Genomic DNA, 18,424 nt, shown 5'->3' with positions numbered 1-18,424 from the left:
TCCCAAGAGAAAGAACCTTATTTCCTAGTATGTTCTACTAATCCTCGAGACTGAAGTCTGGAAGAAAACTATCTGTTTTCCACATAGCTTCCCTTTATTCTAAGTCTCACAGGCTCTTTTTTCTTGCCAGACACAAAAAGGAAAGGAACAGAAGTCCTGGACATCTTTTTTTCTGTCTCTCAAGAGACTGTAACTATCTTTTTCAGTCAGGGAAACTTATTGTGAGAAACCAGTCACTCACTCCAAGATAACTCTCTGTATTCTCTTCTAGTTCCAAAACCTGGAATTGATTCTATTACTTAAGTAAGGTATAAAACACACACGTGCATGCGCGCGTGCACACACACACACACACATACACACACACATTTGCTGCCCTCCCCCCATCTTGTTGTGGTTTCCTGTCACCAAGCAACAATGATATGATGCCAAAAATATCAGTTGCCCAGTTTAACTCCGTTCCCTCATTGATCTGCCATATTACTTACTGAGTGCCTGCCAAGTGTATCCTGATGTGTAAACAGACATGACCCACACCCTTGAGGATCTAACTATCCTGACCTTCACTAATCTTATTCCTAAAACCAGGCCACACTTCTAAAGCTAGATCTGGTTTCCAAAACAGAGCCCGGGACAGAGTAGGACAACTACAGACTGCATCTAAATAAGCCATGGCAAAACTGTTAGTGATCAGCCCTGGCCACAATCTACTAATGAAATGCATCAGGGCACCACGCGATGAAATCTGCAAATAAAGGTGGTTTCCTCTAAGCCACCAAATAGTGGCCGATCCTGCCCACAACACGGTCCTGGCTGGAATGGCATGGCAGCCCCTCGGAGACCCAGACCCCACAGTAACGTTAGTGTGAACAGCGGTTCCCACAATCTGCCCCGACTTCTGCCTGACCGTGAGCACCTAACCAGGCTAAAATCTTACCAGAAGTTTTCTGAAGTTCACCAGCACACTGAACAGCAAACAGTGGTGACATTTCTCCAGCCACACAAGCCACGTTTAGGATCTTGATGCCTATTTGCAGCTATAATGCTTAATTTTAACATTTAACTATAATATTTTAAAAAAGAGGAAGCCAGTTTTTTCCCCCATATTCAAGTCTATTAAAACTTTCATCAAGCTGAGCTCTATTACAAGACTCATTGTACACAGAAGAGACACTGCTAATAGAATCATCTTGATTAAGAATTCATATAATGTAAAGAACATCAGAAAAACGTAATCAGAATATGTGGAAATTATGCGATCAGATAATCAGCAAAACCTTCTGATGCAGATTAATTTATTGTTCACATTGATAACTCTAATTATGTCTGTGAATTGGAAGATCCCTTTTCGTTATATGAAAACACACTAAGTCTCCTTATTTATGTTAAACTGGGAGAAGAAAAGATACCTTTTACTTTTCCCAACAGAATAAAAAATATAATAATCCTATATTAATCATGGAGATTGCATATATAAGGAAATGTCATCTTGGTAACCGAGAAAGGGACATTAGTCCCAATGATCCTCTAACGGGTGTTTGAAAGAGGTCCAAAGCTGTCTGATATTTCAAACCAACGGGTATGTGTCAAGGATGAAGCAAGGCTCATTTAGGGCCATTTTCTAAGTAGTCTGTTTTAAAGTCCAGGGATAACCACACCTTCCTCTAAAGATAACAACTTAGGTAAAAATTACCCATGGTCCTTTCTACAGAGCAATCTGAAAGGTTTTCTAAGGACCAGATGAATACTTTAGGGTTAATAATTCAGACAATAGCTTTACTTGGATTGGCTGAACTAATACAAGCCTGAATTCATTTCAACATTCCTCTGCTTCACTTTCCCCAAGATAATTCTGAAGGCAGCACAACATCTTCATATTTTAGACGAGAGATTCCCAGGCTGTAGGAGCCACTGCCACGGGTAAACTGCAGAATGATTTGAGGTAGTATAAGGATTGAACCTAAAATAACACAGAATTTCCCAGCAGGAAAAATGACTATCTCTCCCTTCCCTTCTCTTCCCTTCCCTCCCCTCCCCTCCACTCTGCCTCTGCCTCTGCCTTGCCTTGCCTTGCCTTCCCCTCCCTTCTCTCCCCTCCCCTCCCCTTCTCTCTCTTTCTCTGTCTCTCTCTGTCTCTCACTGTCTCTCTCAATAAAGCAAGGGCAGGACTTTGACTCAGGGGTTTGGGGCAAACACTGGCATCTACTTAGGATTGAATGACACTATTTGGTTTTCATTTTTTACCTTTTATTGGATGTCTCTACTATTTCTGGCACCTAGAGTTTTCCATTTAAGGTAGTGATTTAGGGGCGCCTGGGTGGCTCAGTCGGTTGTGTCTGACTTCAGCTCAGGTCATGATCTCACGGTTTGTGGGTTTGAGCCCCATGTCAGGCTCTGTGCTGACAGCTCAAAGCCTGGAGCCTGCTTCAGATTCTGTGTCTCCCTCTCTCTGCCCCTCCCCCGCTCACGCTCTGTCTCACTCTATCAAAAATAAATGAATGTAAAAAAAAAGGTAGTGATTTAATGTTTTCTTTTTAAGTACATTTATTTGTGACCAAAAAAGCGAAAAGCATTAAATAATACAGGTGGAATATATTCATGGCACAAAGCATGAATGACTGATACTTGGGAAATACCATAGTGTAGGGATTAATGATATAAATAATGATATATTCAAACTTGATCCTCTGGCCTGTGAATTATAAGGTAAAAAGATTTCTTCATGGGCTCCTGTATAGGGAAAAAGAAATGCTCCTTCTGTTTTGTTTTGTTTATTTACAAATGTAGCCAATTGAAAAGTGTTTTAAACCCATGTGATCCTCTGGAAGCCAGAAAGTCAAGTGCACTATCTTGAATTCCATTATATATTCCTTCCCTCTCTACTTAAAAGATCCCAATATTTTAATTACTAAGAGTTTAAAATGAGGATGCCATTCCTTTTCCATATGACACCAACCAAAATGTATTTACAACCAGGCATATGGCTCCTCCAACATTTTAACATTCTGCCCGATCCATGTAGCATCCCCAAAATGGCTGTTTTCTTGATATGGCTCTAGTAAATGACTTTTTGCTTAAACCAGAGCCACTTACACACAATGGCTTTTAAAAAATCTGCTTGAGGGGCACCTGGGTAGCTCAGTCAGTTAAGCATCTGACTTTGGCTCAAGTCATGATCTTGTTGCTCATGAGTTCAAGCCCCGTGTCAGGCTCTGTGCTGGCAGCTCAGAGCCTGGAGCCTGCTTCAGATTCTGTGTCTCCCTCTCTCTCTCTGCCACTTTCCTGCTCTCTCTCTCTCTCTCTCTCTCTCTCAAAAATAAATTTTAAAAAACATTTAAAAATTTTTAAATAAAAAATCTGCTTGAATATTGCTATGGTCTGAATGTTTGTGTTCCCCAATACTCATAAAATCCTAACCCCCAAAAATGATGGGATTAGGAGGTGGAACCTTTGGGAGGTGCCTGGCTCAGGAGGCTGGAGCCTTAACGGATGGGATTAGTGCCTTATAAAAGAGGCTCCAGAGAGCTCCCTAGACCCTTCTACCATGGGAGGACACAAGCAGATGTATGCGATCCAGAAGAGGGCCTTCACCCCACGAAGCAGGCACCCTGATCTCAGACTCTCAGCCTCCAGAACTGTGAGAAGTACGTGTCTGTTGTTTATAAGCCACATTTATAAACATGCCATAAGTCTGTGGTATTTTGTTATCACCCAAATGGATGAAGACAAATATAAAAGCAAATGAGCCTCCCTTATTTATCTTTTTCTTCATATGATTTTCCCTCACCTGGGCTCCAGGGGAATTTCCTCCCTATGTTCATGTAGCTTAGTGTGACTCCCTTGAGTGAATCACAGAATGTAGTCGGGAAGCCACTCCCTATTCTTCACCCCACTCCAGCTTAATGGGCATTTTGGAATAAAATGAGGAAGGACAGACAATACTGCTCCGTGATACTGGTTTAGCTATCCACACGGTTCGGCCAAGCTCCTAAAGGCGAGTTCACTGTCTGTGCCTAATGTGGCTTCCTGAACAATAAACTTTAATTGTCCCATCGAATCCCACAAATTATCATCTCTGCTGGAACCCAACTAGAAAAGAAGAAGAAATGACCCTGTATCTAATGTGAAGGAAAATGGTTAACAATGAAATTAATGATGATTGCAAATGTAACCTTCAAGATGCACAGAGCCAGTAATCCCTCCAAGAACAGATAATACAATCTGATTGCTTCTGAATGTCAAATGTACCTGCAAGAAATAGCTATGTAAATTTCCAGGGCAGGCTCTGTATGAAGAGTCCAAAGCTAATTTTTAAAATCTAAGTCATTGTTCCCATCCCTCTCAATTCTGTCAAATTAGACCTTTACTTCTCTCGTTTTTTAAATGACTACACACTCACACCTCCGAGGCAGTTCTTCAAACAGGGCCATGGGGCCAGGTATGTGTGTGCAAAACCTCAGGTCTGTGAAACCTTGGCATGTTACTTAACCTTTTTGTCCCTTAGTTACATCATTTACGAATGGGATTAACAGTGCCCTACCTCATAGGTTTGTTGAAAACTGTACTCATGGCTAGTGCCATGTCAATGTTAGATGTTATGAGTCATAGTCATATGTGACCTTTACATGACTTCTTCAACGCACTGACATGGGTATCACCACATGCCCGTTTTAGGATAAGGAGACTGATTTCAGAGGGCCGTAACAAGGGCAATGTTTCAGAGTCTATCAGCCAAGAAATAGCATCATTTCTACCCTTTGCCCCACCTGAAGCACACTGAAGATTAAAAGCAAAAGCACCTACAGCAGATGACTGAAGGGGCACTGAAAACACATACAGAAACTTCTTTCTAATGACTGTCATCATGTTTTAAAGTATTGATAATTTATTCTGACATTCCACAGTACATATGAATAGAACACTTTTACAGACTAAGATAAGGGGAATCAACCAATAAACAGTCACCAGTTATTATGTTTGCTATTGGCTGGCTCAAACCACTCTCTCCTTACGTGTGACTGCTTGTCCGTAGGGTTTTTATTAGTCTTGACAAAAGTGAGGAAGAGTAAGTGGGCATGACTGAGCTATAGCCTATTTGTGTCATGTGTCTTACTCCCTGATAGTTTCACAAGAAATGGAGCAATACCATTGTCCCAAAGAGCAACAAGTGATGTCACAGACCCACCTACACAAAAGTCTTACCCCCAGCTGGGTAATCAAATATATGCGTGAAATGTCGTTCTAGTTCCCACATGCTGCTAAGATCTGGCACAATACATGGCGCATAGTAGTTGATCAATATTTGTTGAATGACATGAAGTAAGTGTGCTTATTTGACATTATTTCCTCTAGTAAAGGGGGCCAGAATGAAGCACATTCAGGAAGTCTATATTCTGATGAACATCAGCCCACCGTGGCTTATTCAGACACCACGCCAACAAAATTCACCTGTTTGTGTGTAACTCCAACATGTCAAAAGTTCTGGCCAAGGCATTATTATTACCATCCCAAATGTGGCACAACTGCTAATGATTACTCCATATCCATTCTCTTCTCCGTCAGTAAGACAACCTCAAGTGTGCTCAACGAAAGACTACATTTTCAGGCTGTCTTGCAGGTAGGTGTGACTATGTACGTGAATGCTGGCCAACAAAGCACAAATGAAAGTGCCATAAGGAACTTCCAGGAAGGCTGCAGAATTTGAGGGGGCTGCCTCTCAACTGAGAAGGCTCCTTTCTTCTCACTACTTCCCTTTTGCTGCACATCTGGGCTGCAGACACGAGGGCCTGAACTAACCTGGCCCCGAGGGACCCTGAAAAGGGAGCCACATGGCTAGAATGGTAGGACACAAAGGTAGGAATCTGGGCTCCTGATCACTGCAGGACACGTTAGCGTGTCTAACTGAAATTGTCTGCTGTGAACTTTCCATCTTAAGTCATTGCTATTTTACATTTCCTGTTATAAACAGTCAAAACGAATCCTAACTGCGACACCAAATAGGGCTCCACAGAACACACTTTTGGAATCCCTTACCTTATATCTTTCCAGACTTCTCGACACCATCAACCCTATTTTGAAAAATTATCTTTTACAAAGAAAAGGAGGCATTGCTTTATTTTACATAAAAAGAAACAGCAACCTACAGTATATATGAACTAACTTGGATTTGAATTTAAGAAAGAAAGAAAGAAAGAAAGAAAGAAAGAAAGAAAGAAAGAAAGAAAGAAGCAACCTACTTTGCTATTCCCCAACAATGATGAACACCCACTTACCTAAACACCCATTTTGCTTGTGGGGCTTTAGGTGATTATCTGATCATTTCCTAATAAAGAGCAGAGAGTCAAATATCAGGAAGTGAAACTACCAGATGAATTCCATCCATGCACAGGTACCTCCCTTACTGTATCACTTAGCAAATGAAAACATATCTGGCTCCCCATCTTAACTGTTCCTCATGGCCCCTCTTTAAACATGCAATTACAAAGAAATTTATTTGTGTAGGCTTCTTCCTCGGGGAAATCCAGAAATCAAATTGCTTCGCCAACAAGGCCAGGAAAACAAATCATTTGTGTTGTGGCTGAGCCATAAGGCTCACATCATAAACACAAGCAGAGGCTGCACAGCTTTGCTCTCACAAAGCCATTTGGGAGAAGATTTTTATGGCAGCAGCTGAAATGTTTCTACCAAAACAACACCTACACTTTGCTAGAGTTATTTTCAGAAGAGTAGGTTTCCCCTACTGCTGTTTAAATTGTTGAAATGTTTAGTTAAAAGCGTCGGTTTGCAGGAGTCTGAGGCTGCAGCCCCAAGAGGGAACTTAGCTGCCACTTTGTGGCTGGGTAACCTAGGGCAGATGACTTAACCTCACTGACCTCAGGTCCTCCACAGAAAGTGGGAATCTGTGGACCCTAGAGAGTCGTCCAGTAATGATGATGTAATACATGCTTAGCACAGTGGCTACCTAATGAGTGCTCCAAAAATTAAAGCTGTATTTTTTCTTATCAAATTTGATGTAAATTCCTTGAATACCTTGGGGAATTTTATTAATGTGGGTAAAGACCCACATTAATAAAAAAAAAGATAAGAACCACATGATCCTCTCAATAGATGCAGAGAAAGCATTTGACAAAATACAGCATCCTTTCTTGATAAAAACACTCAACAAAGTAGGGATAGAAAGATCATACCTCAAGATCATAAAGGCCATATATAAAAGACCCACAGCTAATATCATCCTCAATGGGGAAAAACAGAGAGCTTTTGCCCTAAGGCCAGGAACACGACAGGGATGTCCACTCTCACTGCTGTTATTCAACATGGTATTGGAAGTCCTAGCCTCAGCAACCAGACAACACAAACAAATAAAAGGCATCCAAATTGGCAAGAAGGAAGTCAAACATTTACTCTTCACAGATGACATGATATTCTATGTGGAAAACCCAAAAGACTCCACCAAAAAACTGCTAGAACTGATCCATGAATTCAGCAAAGTCGCAGGATATAAAATAAATTTACAGAAATCGGTTGCATTTCTATATATGAATAATGAAACAACAGGAAGAGAAATCAAGGAATAAATCCCATTTACAATTGCACTAAAAACCATAAAAACCAAGGAATGAAGCTAACCAAAGAGGTGAAAAATCTATACACTGAAAACTATAGAAAGCTTATGAAAGAAATTGAAGAAGACACAAAAAAATGGAAAAACATTCCACGCTTATGGATTGGAAGAACAAATATTGTTAAAATGTTAATGCTACCCAAAGCAATCTACATATTCAATGCAATCCCTATTAAAAGAACACCAGCATTCTTCACAGAGCTAGAACAAACAATCCTAAAATTTGCATGGAACCAGAAAAGACCCCGAATAGCCAAAGCAATTCTGAAAAAGAAAACCAAAGCTGGAGGCATCACAATCTGGGACTTCAAAATGCATTACAAAGCTGTAATCATCAAGACAGTATGGTACTGGCACAAAAACAGACACTCAGATCAATGGAACAGAATAGAGAACCCAGAAATGGACCCACAAACATATGGCCGACTAATCTTTGACAAAGCAGAGAAGAATACCCAATGGAAAAAAGACAGTGTCTTCAGCAAATGGTGTTGGGAAAACTGGACAGTGACATGCAGAAAAATGAACCTGGACCACTTTCTTACACCATTCACAAAAATAAACTCAAAATGGATGAAAGACCTAAACTTAAGACAGGAAGCCATAAAAATCCTAGAGGAGAAAATAGGCAACAACTTATTTGACCTCAGCTGCAGCAACTGCTTACTTGACATGTCTCTGGAGGCAAGGGAAACAAAAGCAAAAATGAACTATTGGGACCTCATCAAGATAAAAAGCTTCTGCACAGTGAAGGAAACAATCAGCAAAACTAAAAGGCAACTGATGGAATGGAAGAAGATATTTGCAAATGACATATCAGATAAAGGGTTAGTATCCAAAATCTAGAAAGAACTTATCAAACTCAACACCCAAAAATAAATAATTCAGTGAAGAAATAGGGAAAAGACATAAAAAAGACACTTTTCCAAAGAAGACATCCTGATGGTTAACAGGCACATGAAAAAATGCTCAACATCACTCATCATCAGGGAAATACAAATCAAAACCACAATGAGATATCACCTTCACCTGTCAGCATGGCTAAAATTAACAACTCAGGCAATAACAGATGTTGGCGAGGATGTGGAGAAAGAGAAACCCTTTTGCATTGCTGGTGGGAATGCAAACTGGTATAGCCACCCTAGAAAATGGTATAAAGTTTCCTCAAAAAATTTAAAGTAGATCTACCCTATGACCCAGCAATAGCACTGCCTAGAATTTACCCAAGGGATGCAGGAGTGCTGATGCATAGGGGCACTTGTACCCCAATGTTTCTAGCAGCACTTTCAACAATAGCCAAATTATGGAAAGAGCCTAAATGTCCATCAACTGATGAATGGATAAAGAAACTGTGGTTTATATACACAATGGAATACTACTTGGCAATGAGAAAGAATGAAATATGGCCTTTTGTAGTAACGTGGATGGAACTGGAGAATGTTATGCTAAGTGAAATAAGTCATACAGAGAAAGACAGATACCATATGTTTTCACTCTTATGTGGATCCTGAGAAACTTAACAGAAGACCATGGGGAGCGGAAGGGGAAAAAAAAGTTAGAGAGGGAGGGAGCCAAACCATAAGAGACTCTTAAAAACTGAGAATAAACTGAGGGTTGATGGGGGGTGGGAGGGAGGGAAAGGTGGGTGATGGGCATTGAGGAGGGCACCTGCTGGGATGAACACTGGGTTTTGTATGGAGACCAATTTTACAATAAATTTCATATATAAAAAAAATTAAAAATAGAATTACCCTATGAGCCAGAAATTGCACTACTAGGTATTTATCCAGAGGATACAGGAGTGCTGATTCGAAGAGGCACATGAACCCCAATGTTTATAGCAGCACTACTGACAACAGGCAAAGTATGGAAAGAGCCCAAATATCCACCAACTGATGAATGGATAAAGAAGATATGGTGTGTGTGTGTGTATGTGTATATATATATACATATACATATATATATATAAAATAGAATATTACTCAGCGATAAAAAAAAGAATGAAGTCTTGCTGTTTACAATAATGTGGCTGGAACTAGAGTGTATTATGCTAAGTGAAAAAAGTCAGAAAAAGACAAATACCATGTTATTTCACTCACATGTGGAATTTAAGATACAACACAGATGAACATAATGGATGCAAAAATAATATAATAACAGAGAGGGAGACAAATCATAAGAGACTCTTAAATACAGAGAACAAACTAAGGGTTGCTGGTGGGTGTTAGTAGGGAAGGGCTAAAGGGGTGAGGAGTATTAAGGAGGAAACGTGTTGGGATGAGCACTGGGTATTGTATGTAGGTGGTGAATCACTAAATTCTACTCCTGAAATTATTATTAAACTATATGTTAACTAACTTGGATTTAAATTAAAAAAATAAAAGTATGTGACAGTAGGAAAGAAAGAAAGAAAGAAAGAAAGAAAGAAAGAAAGAAAGAAAGAAAGAAAAAAAAAGATTTAAGGACCTATACATAAGCCATGGTTTAAAATCTTACCACCATTAATATAAAAGTCTAATGGTGGTAACTGTGTGTATGTAGAAGCCATAGAACACTATTATCCACAGACCACTTACCTAGCTCGTCGGGACCCTCTAGGATAGAGTCACAGCAAGGAAGTCACTAAAAACTCTGAAGAGCTAAACTAGACATCGTAAAGTCCATTTACTGGCTATATTTAACTTCTTAATAATGATAAGATTGAGCGTTCACCACGCCCTGGGCACCGGGCAATACACTCATTGTGGATTAATTATTTCTCTTTCACAATTACACACCCGGAGATGTGCCATAGACACTACAATGTGATAACAAGATCCGCACTTTAGAACTAAAGAGCTGATTTCCCCGCTGCTGCCAATCCTGCAGGCACAACACAGACAACAGCCCTCAGCTGAAGAAAGCTGTTCCATCCAAGCTCAAGCACTACTCTGAGCTACTCTGGGGTCTAAGGCTTCTGTTAAGATGGGCTTGCAACTCAACTTCTCCCTCTTCCCCAGTCCCAGATCCTTCCTTTCTCCTTCTTAGGTGTTGATCTAAGGAGAAAGCATAAGGACTTTATTTTTTCTCTCTCTTTTTTAGGCAGGCTCCACGCCTAACGTAGGGCTTGAACTCACGACTCTAAGATCAAGAGTTGCATGGTCTGCTGACAGAGCCAGCCAGGTGCCCTGGCACAGGGACTTTAATTACTTCCATTCTTCAGAAGAAAAAAAAGTGAGTCTCAGAGAGGTTGAGAAACTTGCCCAGAGTTACACAGCCTTGGTATTTGAACCCAAGCATTCTGATGCCATGAGCCCAGGCTATAAATCATTCTGCTCTACTGGTCGCTGGAGTCTGCATTTCTTTGTCCTCACAGTAGACCGCAATAAGTGAATTAGAATGAGAGAGTTGTGACAGAAAACAACCTCCATGAACTTCTCAAAGACAACCAGGTAACACAAGCTACTTTACATTTTTCAAACCAAGGGATGGGTTTCAGAGTGACAGAATGGCTGACAGGCCACAGAGGGAACAGAGAGGCAGCCTGGACATCAGCAACCATGGGGTGCTGCTAGCTTGTGTAGGCCAGAGGGATAAGGGAAGGAAGTGGGGTTTTGAAAGCCAGGAGACTGGGCCCAACTGGCCAAGACTAGAACAGCAGCACAGGTTGCTGTGGAAGAGCCGGAGGGCAGTCTGGTGGGGGCAGAAGCTGGGCAAGAGACACACAGCTGTTCCTAGAGATACCAAATAAACAGAGAGAAACAAGGAGAGATACCCTTCTGTCTCCCCTTGCACACCAGGCAGCCAGGGAGCTCGGGAAACATGGTGCCCTGTAGCATGGAGAACAGAAGATGGTCAAGGAGTAGATCTAAGAACAACTCTTGTGTTTGAGCAGCCCGAAAATACAGCCTAAACATCAACTGGCAATGAGGTAGTATAGAGAAACACTCTGAAAAGAAAATACAAAGCAGATCTATCAAAACCTACTTTCATGGCAGGCCCACGACCTACATCCTCAGCAGCCCCCAAGCAAACAATAACAGCAATAATGACTCACTTACACAGCCCTTTACAAGGCGCACTGCTTAATTACTGCACAGTTCAATCACTGTGGTCTGAAAAAAATGATGCTGAGAAGTTTCAGTGATTCTGTTCAGTAAATCTGGGCAATAGATGTAACATTCTGAAAGCATTTCCATCATAAAAATAGCAAGTTTACTGGACAATGCTTAAATGGGTAGAATTTCATGATCAAGATCTTACTTAACGTAGAATGAATTGTTCCCCGCCACTGTGAGCTAAATTAGGTGTTAATGTAGCTCTATTCTGGAAGGCTAGATATGCCTTCACGATTTTATCTGCTGTCTGACAAAGTAGGAGCCAGAACACAAATTCTTTCCTCTCTTCTCAGAAGTCCTCTGCTGACTTCTGTCTGATGCAGCAGAAATTCTCGGGGGGAGGGAGGGAGGCGGAAGAGAGAAAAACTCCCAAAAATGAAAACACATTACCAGGAATCTCCAAGATTCCTCGGCAGCACAGATAGTAACACAGGAGTGATACAAAGATTAGCATGGACCCTGTGCAAACTTGTGAAGCATTCCATATTTTGCTCTTCTTTTCTAATGTTCACAGGTGGGAAACAGGCTCTGATAAGTGAAATGACTTATCCAATCGAGGGCCCCTTCCCACTTCAAATTTTTCTTCCATCTCCAACTTTTCCTCCAAAAACATGGATCCCCAGTCACAACAGTCAGCAACCACTCAGGGTTTAAGTATCCACTTTGCCCCTCTGAAGACCTCTAACATCTATTTTAAAAATTATTTATGCTCTAGTCCCTCCAGAAGGAATGTTATTTGTTCATAAAGATTGTGAAGAAATGTTGGTCCCTTCCAACCCCATTTTGCCTTGCCCCTCCCTCCCCCCAATAAAAAAAGCTACTTTGAGGTAATTAAAACCCAAATAGCTTGAGGGAGGATCTGGGTTCAAGGCTCAGCTTTGCTTCCAGGTAGCTGTGTGGATTTAGTTTGGTCAATTAACTTCTCTGGGCCTCTGTTTCCTCATTTCCAACATGATGCAACCAGAAGGAGCTAATAATGTCCACAATCCTTTCAGCCCTGAAATGATTCCACAGAAAGATAATAAAAGTCCTGTGCAGAACCAGATGAACTCTCACTTGACATGGCCTGGACATCTGCTGGGGAGACTGCTTATCAAAATTAAAAGTACAATCTGTGGCCATGGCATTGAGAAACAATCTGACCTCATTCCTTGCTCTCAGTTGACTGTGATCTCACCTAGCAATTCTCAAGTTGGGTTCTCAGGTAGTCTGATTGCCAAAAGAGCATGATTATTCTCCCTTCCTGTATCTACACCTTCTGCCATGTAACCTTGTAGTGCCCTCCCACTCTGGGACCGGTCATGTGAACTTTTCTGGTCAACAAGATATCAGCAAACATCATACAAGCAAATGCTTGAAAAGTGCATATACTACTGGGCTATTTCTCATTCTTGCTCCTTTGTCATGGCCAGGATAACATGCTAGGTCTAATGTGCTTGATGATGAGACACCTATGTAGCAGAGATGAGTCATCTGAGTCTCCCTAAAGCCATCCTAGATCAGTCAACAGCCAGCGGAGGCTCCAGACATGGGAGCAAAGACAGCTAATATCAGAGGAGCTACATGCCCAACCCACAGCTGACCACAGACATGTGAGATTAGCTGAACCCCCAACTTGTAAGCTAAATACATTTTTACTATTGTGTTCTACTGAGGTTTTATATTTTGTAGTTCCTTGTTACACAGCATTATTGTGGCAGTAGATAACTGATACACATTCTTTGGATACCAGATGGAATGGAATGACTGTTTCCAGATCAAAGGTTCTTTAGTGATGAAACAAGTCTGGGATACACCGCGTACCTAAAATTTATATTAGCGGTTCATAACACTCAATTAATGCCTTTAAGGCTCTAAGTGGTCCCACAGTAAATAAATGTATTTAACTTTGTCTAATTCATGTTTTCCCCAACGTATTTTACCACAAGTGTGATGTGCTAAGAAAATCCCCCCCACCCCAGTCTCAGATCCCACATCTGGATTGAGCTTCTATCCACCCTTCTTGCTAGTTATTAGGCCACGTATTTTATGGTCCCTTCCAAGACAGTTAACGAACACTTCAAAAACAAAACAATAAACAAAACAAGAACCTAAAGGCACTTCGAAATCATGAAAGCTTTTATTGTTTATATCCAAAGTCTAATGAGAAATGAGGGGAATGTTCCAAAAATATCTGAAACCCATATATCCTTAGTCTAATATCAACTTTCTCATGATTCAAACTTTAACAAAAGCCTAATGCTGACCTGCCATTGAACATTCTTCAGAGGCTCCCCTATCATGGTTCACAAGCCTTTGATAATCTCTTCCTCCCCTCTATCGCTTTTCTTTCTTACCCCTACTCTCAGGTGTACATACTATCCATGAACCACTTTCAATTCCATCACATGGGCCATGAGCCAATGCTCTGAAAGTCTCCAGAATTTGGTGTTATTTGATGTGAACTTGAACTGTGCAGCTTTGAAATAATATGCTATAATAGCAATCATATGGTCTCTCATTAATTTGAATTAATGTTAAATCCACACAAAACATTAACATTCTTGGAGATTTAACATTTCGAAGCTGACTGGACCTAGGGAACGCTAAACTCTGTTTACAGAGTGGCCACAGGGTGGCGCCACATTAGCTGATAACCAGAAATACCCACCATCTTTTGTCAGGATTATTCTTGAATTATGAGAGTTCTGAATTTGCAAAGACTTCAGAAACACAACCCTCACATAAAATGTGACCTCTAGAAGGTGGAGTTTCTTCTGCTAGAGACTCCTCCTTATTTCTTCACCACACCCAAGGCCAAACACACAGAATTAATCCAGCTAACTTCAATTCATCCTTCATGCATCAATGGAGACAGCACTTCTGCCTGGAAAATTTCGCCGAAACACCCAAGAACAGATGGCAAGACCCTACCATAATAGAATTTACATGATAATATACAAATGCCTATCACTGGATCTAGATTGCTTCATGGAAAAGATCCTAGCTTATTCCATCTTAGATCCAGAGCCCAATATAATGCCAATGAATATCGCATGGGCTCATGTGTGGATGCATGAGTGGGGAAATGAACAAGCAGGATGGGCCACTGAATACAAAAGGCTGATTTTTGCTGTATCCTCTCTAATCCTCTCCTCTGCCCAACATCAAGGAAATATAATTACAAACACTAGGCAATAGCTGAGGAAAGAAGGTAAAAAAGAACGTTGATAACCATCATCAGCTGGATAAGACTAATCATTATGAATCTAGAATTAATACAGACCCACATTGTTTGAAGTGAAGGCATTTGTCAAAAATATAGATAATCAGAAGAAAAAAAAAAGTAGGATGCAGTAGTGCCTTTCTCTTCCTACTCACAGAACATCTGAAGATGTAACTTTCACTTTTTGAAGATAAACAGTTTATTAACCCATTTGTTGAAAGTGAAGGACTCATTCCAAGAACTGCACTATATAATGAATGTGACTTCTCTGATGTAGCAAACGAAGATGCAGGAGAGAGCTTTCATTGGGTCAGATTTCCTGCTTCCCATCACAAAACTCTCCAGATATTTTGTTTCTCATTCACTTTCACCTTGGACACCAAGTTCATGAGCTTTGTTACTCCATGAGTTGTCCTCTTCAATGGGGGCAGAAATTAATGCAGACACAGATAAGAAACTTTGAAGTCAATAAAAAAGTCTTGTCTCTGATGATTCTTCTCACATGGCTTTCTACTCCAGACCAAATACCCACTATTCCTCTGGCACTTTTAGGCAGAGCTTGGAAAATAGCTCTGCCATTGATTTAAACATCCTGCCAACTGACACCATTCAGTAATCTTAGGGAATGTCACATGGATGATCTTTTGGCTGTGTGTGTATACAGCCTTGTTCTCTGGGCTTTCATTTTATTTGAACTTTCTTTTGACTCCTTATAGACCCTATATTTGAAAACAAGGGATGTACAGTATTGTCACGAGCTAGAAATATCCAAAACAATTTTCCATGGATTGTTTTAACCCTCAAGTTAGGCAAAGTCATAATCTGCTGTTGCTGTTTATCAAGTTCCTTTGTGCTATTTTCCCTACTGTCTGAACTCTTAAATAGTCCCACTAAAAATATAAATAAGAACCTGGCCATTTAGTTCTGTCATAAACTGAATCAGTGGTGGCAATAAGGAACACCCTAGTGGATTCTCCCATATCTCAACATTAAAGATGTGTTAACAGCCCAGCTTCTTGGAGCAGCTCTGTCCTTTGGAAGCCTGTTAAACTTTCAAGAATTCATTTCTGCCTCCTACACCCTGTTTTTCTGCATGCATTCTTTCAAAAGACATCTGCATCCCCTGGGAAGAGATGAAAGTGATATCAAATAAAACAAAAAGCGAACTTCAGAGGCACTTTTCAAGCAAGTGCTCCCAAATAGTCATTTCGTTACTTTATTCTTCCCTTTCTCTCTTTAACCGCCCCCAACTTTAAACCACTCAAGGTTTTTTTTTTTACTCTCTCTCTTTTTTTAATAAAAAGCACCAACCAGGTAACCAAACCCAGATCCCCTCTGCAGAAGGGAGGTCAGGCAGCTGCTTCCCAGAGACCACGAACCATTGCCACCAGGACTCCCACAAGGCACAACCAAATCCACCCTGAGCTTCTTGCCAATGCTGTTCCTTAATTGGCCATGAATACGGTCAGCCCCAGCAATTTCTGTGCCCTGTATAGCATAATCTCCTAAAACATCAGCAGAGCATTTAAGGGCCAACTTTTTAAATAGCATCCAATTAATAATTGTAGTAATAATGAAAGAAATGCCAAACTGCCATGTGACTTCTGAAGCCTAAAGTGGAAGCTCAGCTAAATGAAGCAAAACTATTCTTCTACACCCCTCCCCCCTTCACTTTTCAAAAAGCCCATCTAGCAGAGGAAATTTCTGAAACTAGATAATGCAAAACGTTAAGATTTCCTATTTCTGGTTCCATGCACTTGGTCAACATTTATTGATATCCCTGGATATAGAGACAAAAGTGACTGGCAACCAATCTCAAGATTCAAAACCAGAAGCTGCTAGCAGAATTTGTTCATTCACTTAACAAAGGATTACTGGGTACCAAGCACTGAGGATGCCACAGTGAACAATATGGACAGAAATCCCTATTCCCATGCAACTTCCATTCTGGGGTAGACCAACAATACCCAAATAAGTACATAGTCTGGACACCAGGAGACACTGAAGCCTACAGAAGAAAGAGGCAAAAGTAGAGAAAGGGACCAGAGTCCCCATTAAACAGGAGGGTAAAGGAAGGGCCCTACCATTAAACAGGAGGGTAAAGGAAGGGCCCAGTCAGCAAAGATTTGAAGGAAGTAAGGGAAGATGTCCTACAGACCTACAGATACGGAGAAGAGCTTCCCAGGCAAGGGGAGAGCACAGAGGTCCTGCAGGAGATGTGTCTGGGGGCGTGTGAGGAACGGCAGCTGGCAAGGGTGGCCAGCATGGAGTGGATAAGGGAGAGTAGTAATGGATGATGTCACAGATAAAATGGAAGGGGTCATGCCAGGCCTTGAAGGCCATTATAAGGGCTGTAGCCTATGCTTCGAATGAGGTAGGAAGCCACTGTAGGCTAGGAGCAGAGCAACGGGACCTGACTTCTATTAAGAGGATCACTTACTTGGGTTGCGGTCTTGAGAATGGACTGCAGGAGGGCAAGGACATAAGCAAGGAGACCAGCTTGGAGTCTACAGCACAATCCAGGTGAAGGAGGATGATGATGGCACCAGAGGTAGTGATGAAGGGAACAGAATCGGATTATATTTGAGATATGTTTTGAATTCAGAACAAACAGTTTACTGATGAACTGGATTTCAGTATTTGAAGGTAAAGTTTTATATTTTCTGAGTTAAAATGCCCAAAGCCCAAATCTGTGTTCACTGTGTTTATTTACTCCAACAGGTCTGATGATGCACTAATTGCTATCTCCAGTCTTTATCTTTCAACTGACCCACAGTTACCTGCCCCAGCTTCCAGGACACTGCATTCCTCTGGTCCACTCAACCTCAGCATGACCATCTACTCCCAGCCATGGTCTTGGTTCCATTCATTCAGGGTTGGCGTCCCTTTGTTTCTTCCCTCTTTTGTCTTCCCCACTGTGAATCCAGATATGAAACTCTACCAGTTCTTCCTCTGACCCTATTTTGTGCACTTCCCTCCCTCTCAGTTCCTATTGCCAGCCCTCGGGTGCCAACCCCTACGATCTCACAGGTAGCCTTGCTGGTTCCAAGTTCTCTCTCACCAAAAGCACCCTGCTGGCTGTCGTCAAAATAATATTCTGAAAGTACGGGTTTTATGATGTGACTTACCCTGACTACAAGGGTTCACTCCCTGCACCCTGGCCTCCAAGGGTCTCACCCAATGGCTATAGATCTTGCCATAGTCCTCTGTTCTCTGATCTCTGGTCCCTACCAACAGGAATTCGACTGCCTCTGGAGTGTGAAGAGACATTCTTGCTCATTCTTGCACTTTTAAAAAAAATATATTTTTGAAGGGGGGGGGGAGGTGCAGAAAAAGGGAGACACAGAATCCGAAACAGGCTCCAGGCTCTGAGCTCTCAGCACACAGCCTGACGTGGGGCTCGAACTCACAAACCGCGAGATCATGACCTGAGCCAAAGTCAGACACTTAACCAACTGAGCCACCCAGACACCCCTCCTTCTTGCACTTTTAACTTTC

At 41.3% G+C, this 18,424-nt stretch overlaps 1 protein-coding gene across 2 annotated transcripts in view; it reads right to left on the bottom strand.

The window, feature by feature from the left end:
- Positions 1-18,424, bottom strand: part of PLCB4 (phospholipase C beta 4) — a 388,300-nt gene that overhangs the window by 318,313 nt on the left and 51,563 nt on the right. The window contains exon 1 of one of the 2 annotated variants that reach the window (XM_042931606.1): positions 6,273-6,311. The exons of the other annotated variant lie outside the window; for it this stretch is intronic. The gene's annotated coding sequence lies outside the window, so the exon portion shown is untranslated. Of the gene's footprint in view, positions 1-6,272; positions 6,312-18,424 lie in introns of those variants that run through there. 2 annotated transcript variants of the gene reach the window in all.

This window comes from Panthera leo, chromosome A3 (genome assembly GCF_018350215.1).
Source record: "Panthera leo isolate Ple1 chromosome A3, P.leo_Ple1_pat1.1, whole genome shotgun sequence".
In the NCBI taxonomy this organism is placed as follows: domain Eukaryota; kingdom Metazoa; phylum Chordata; class Mammalia; order Carnivora; family Felidae; genus Panthera; species Panthera leo.
This window is presented reverse-complemented; position numbering and strand designations above follow the sequence as displayed.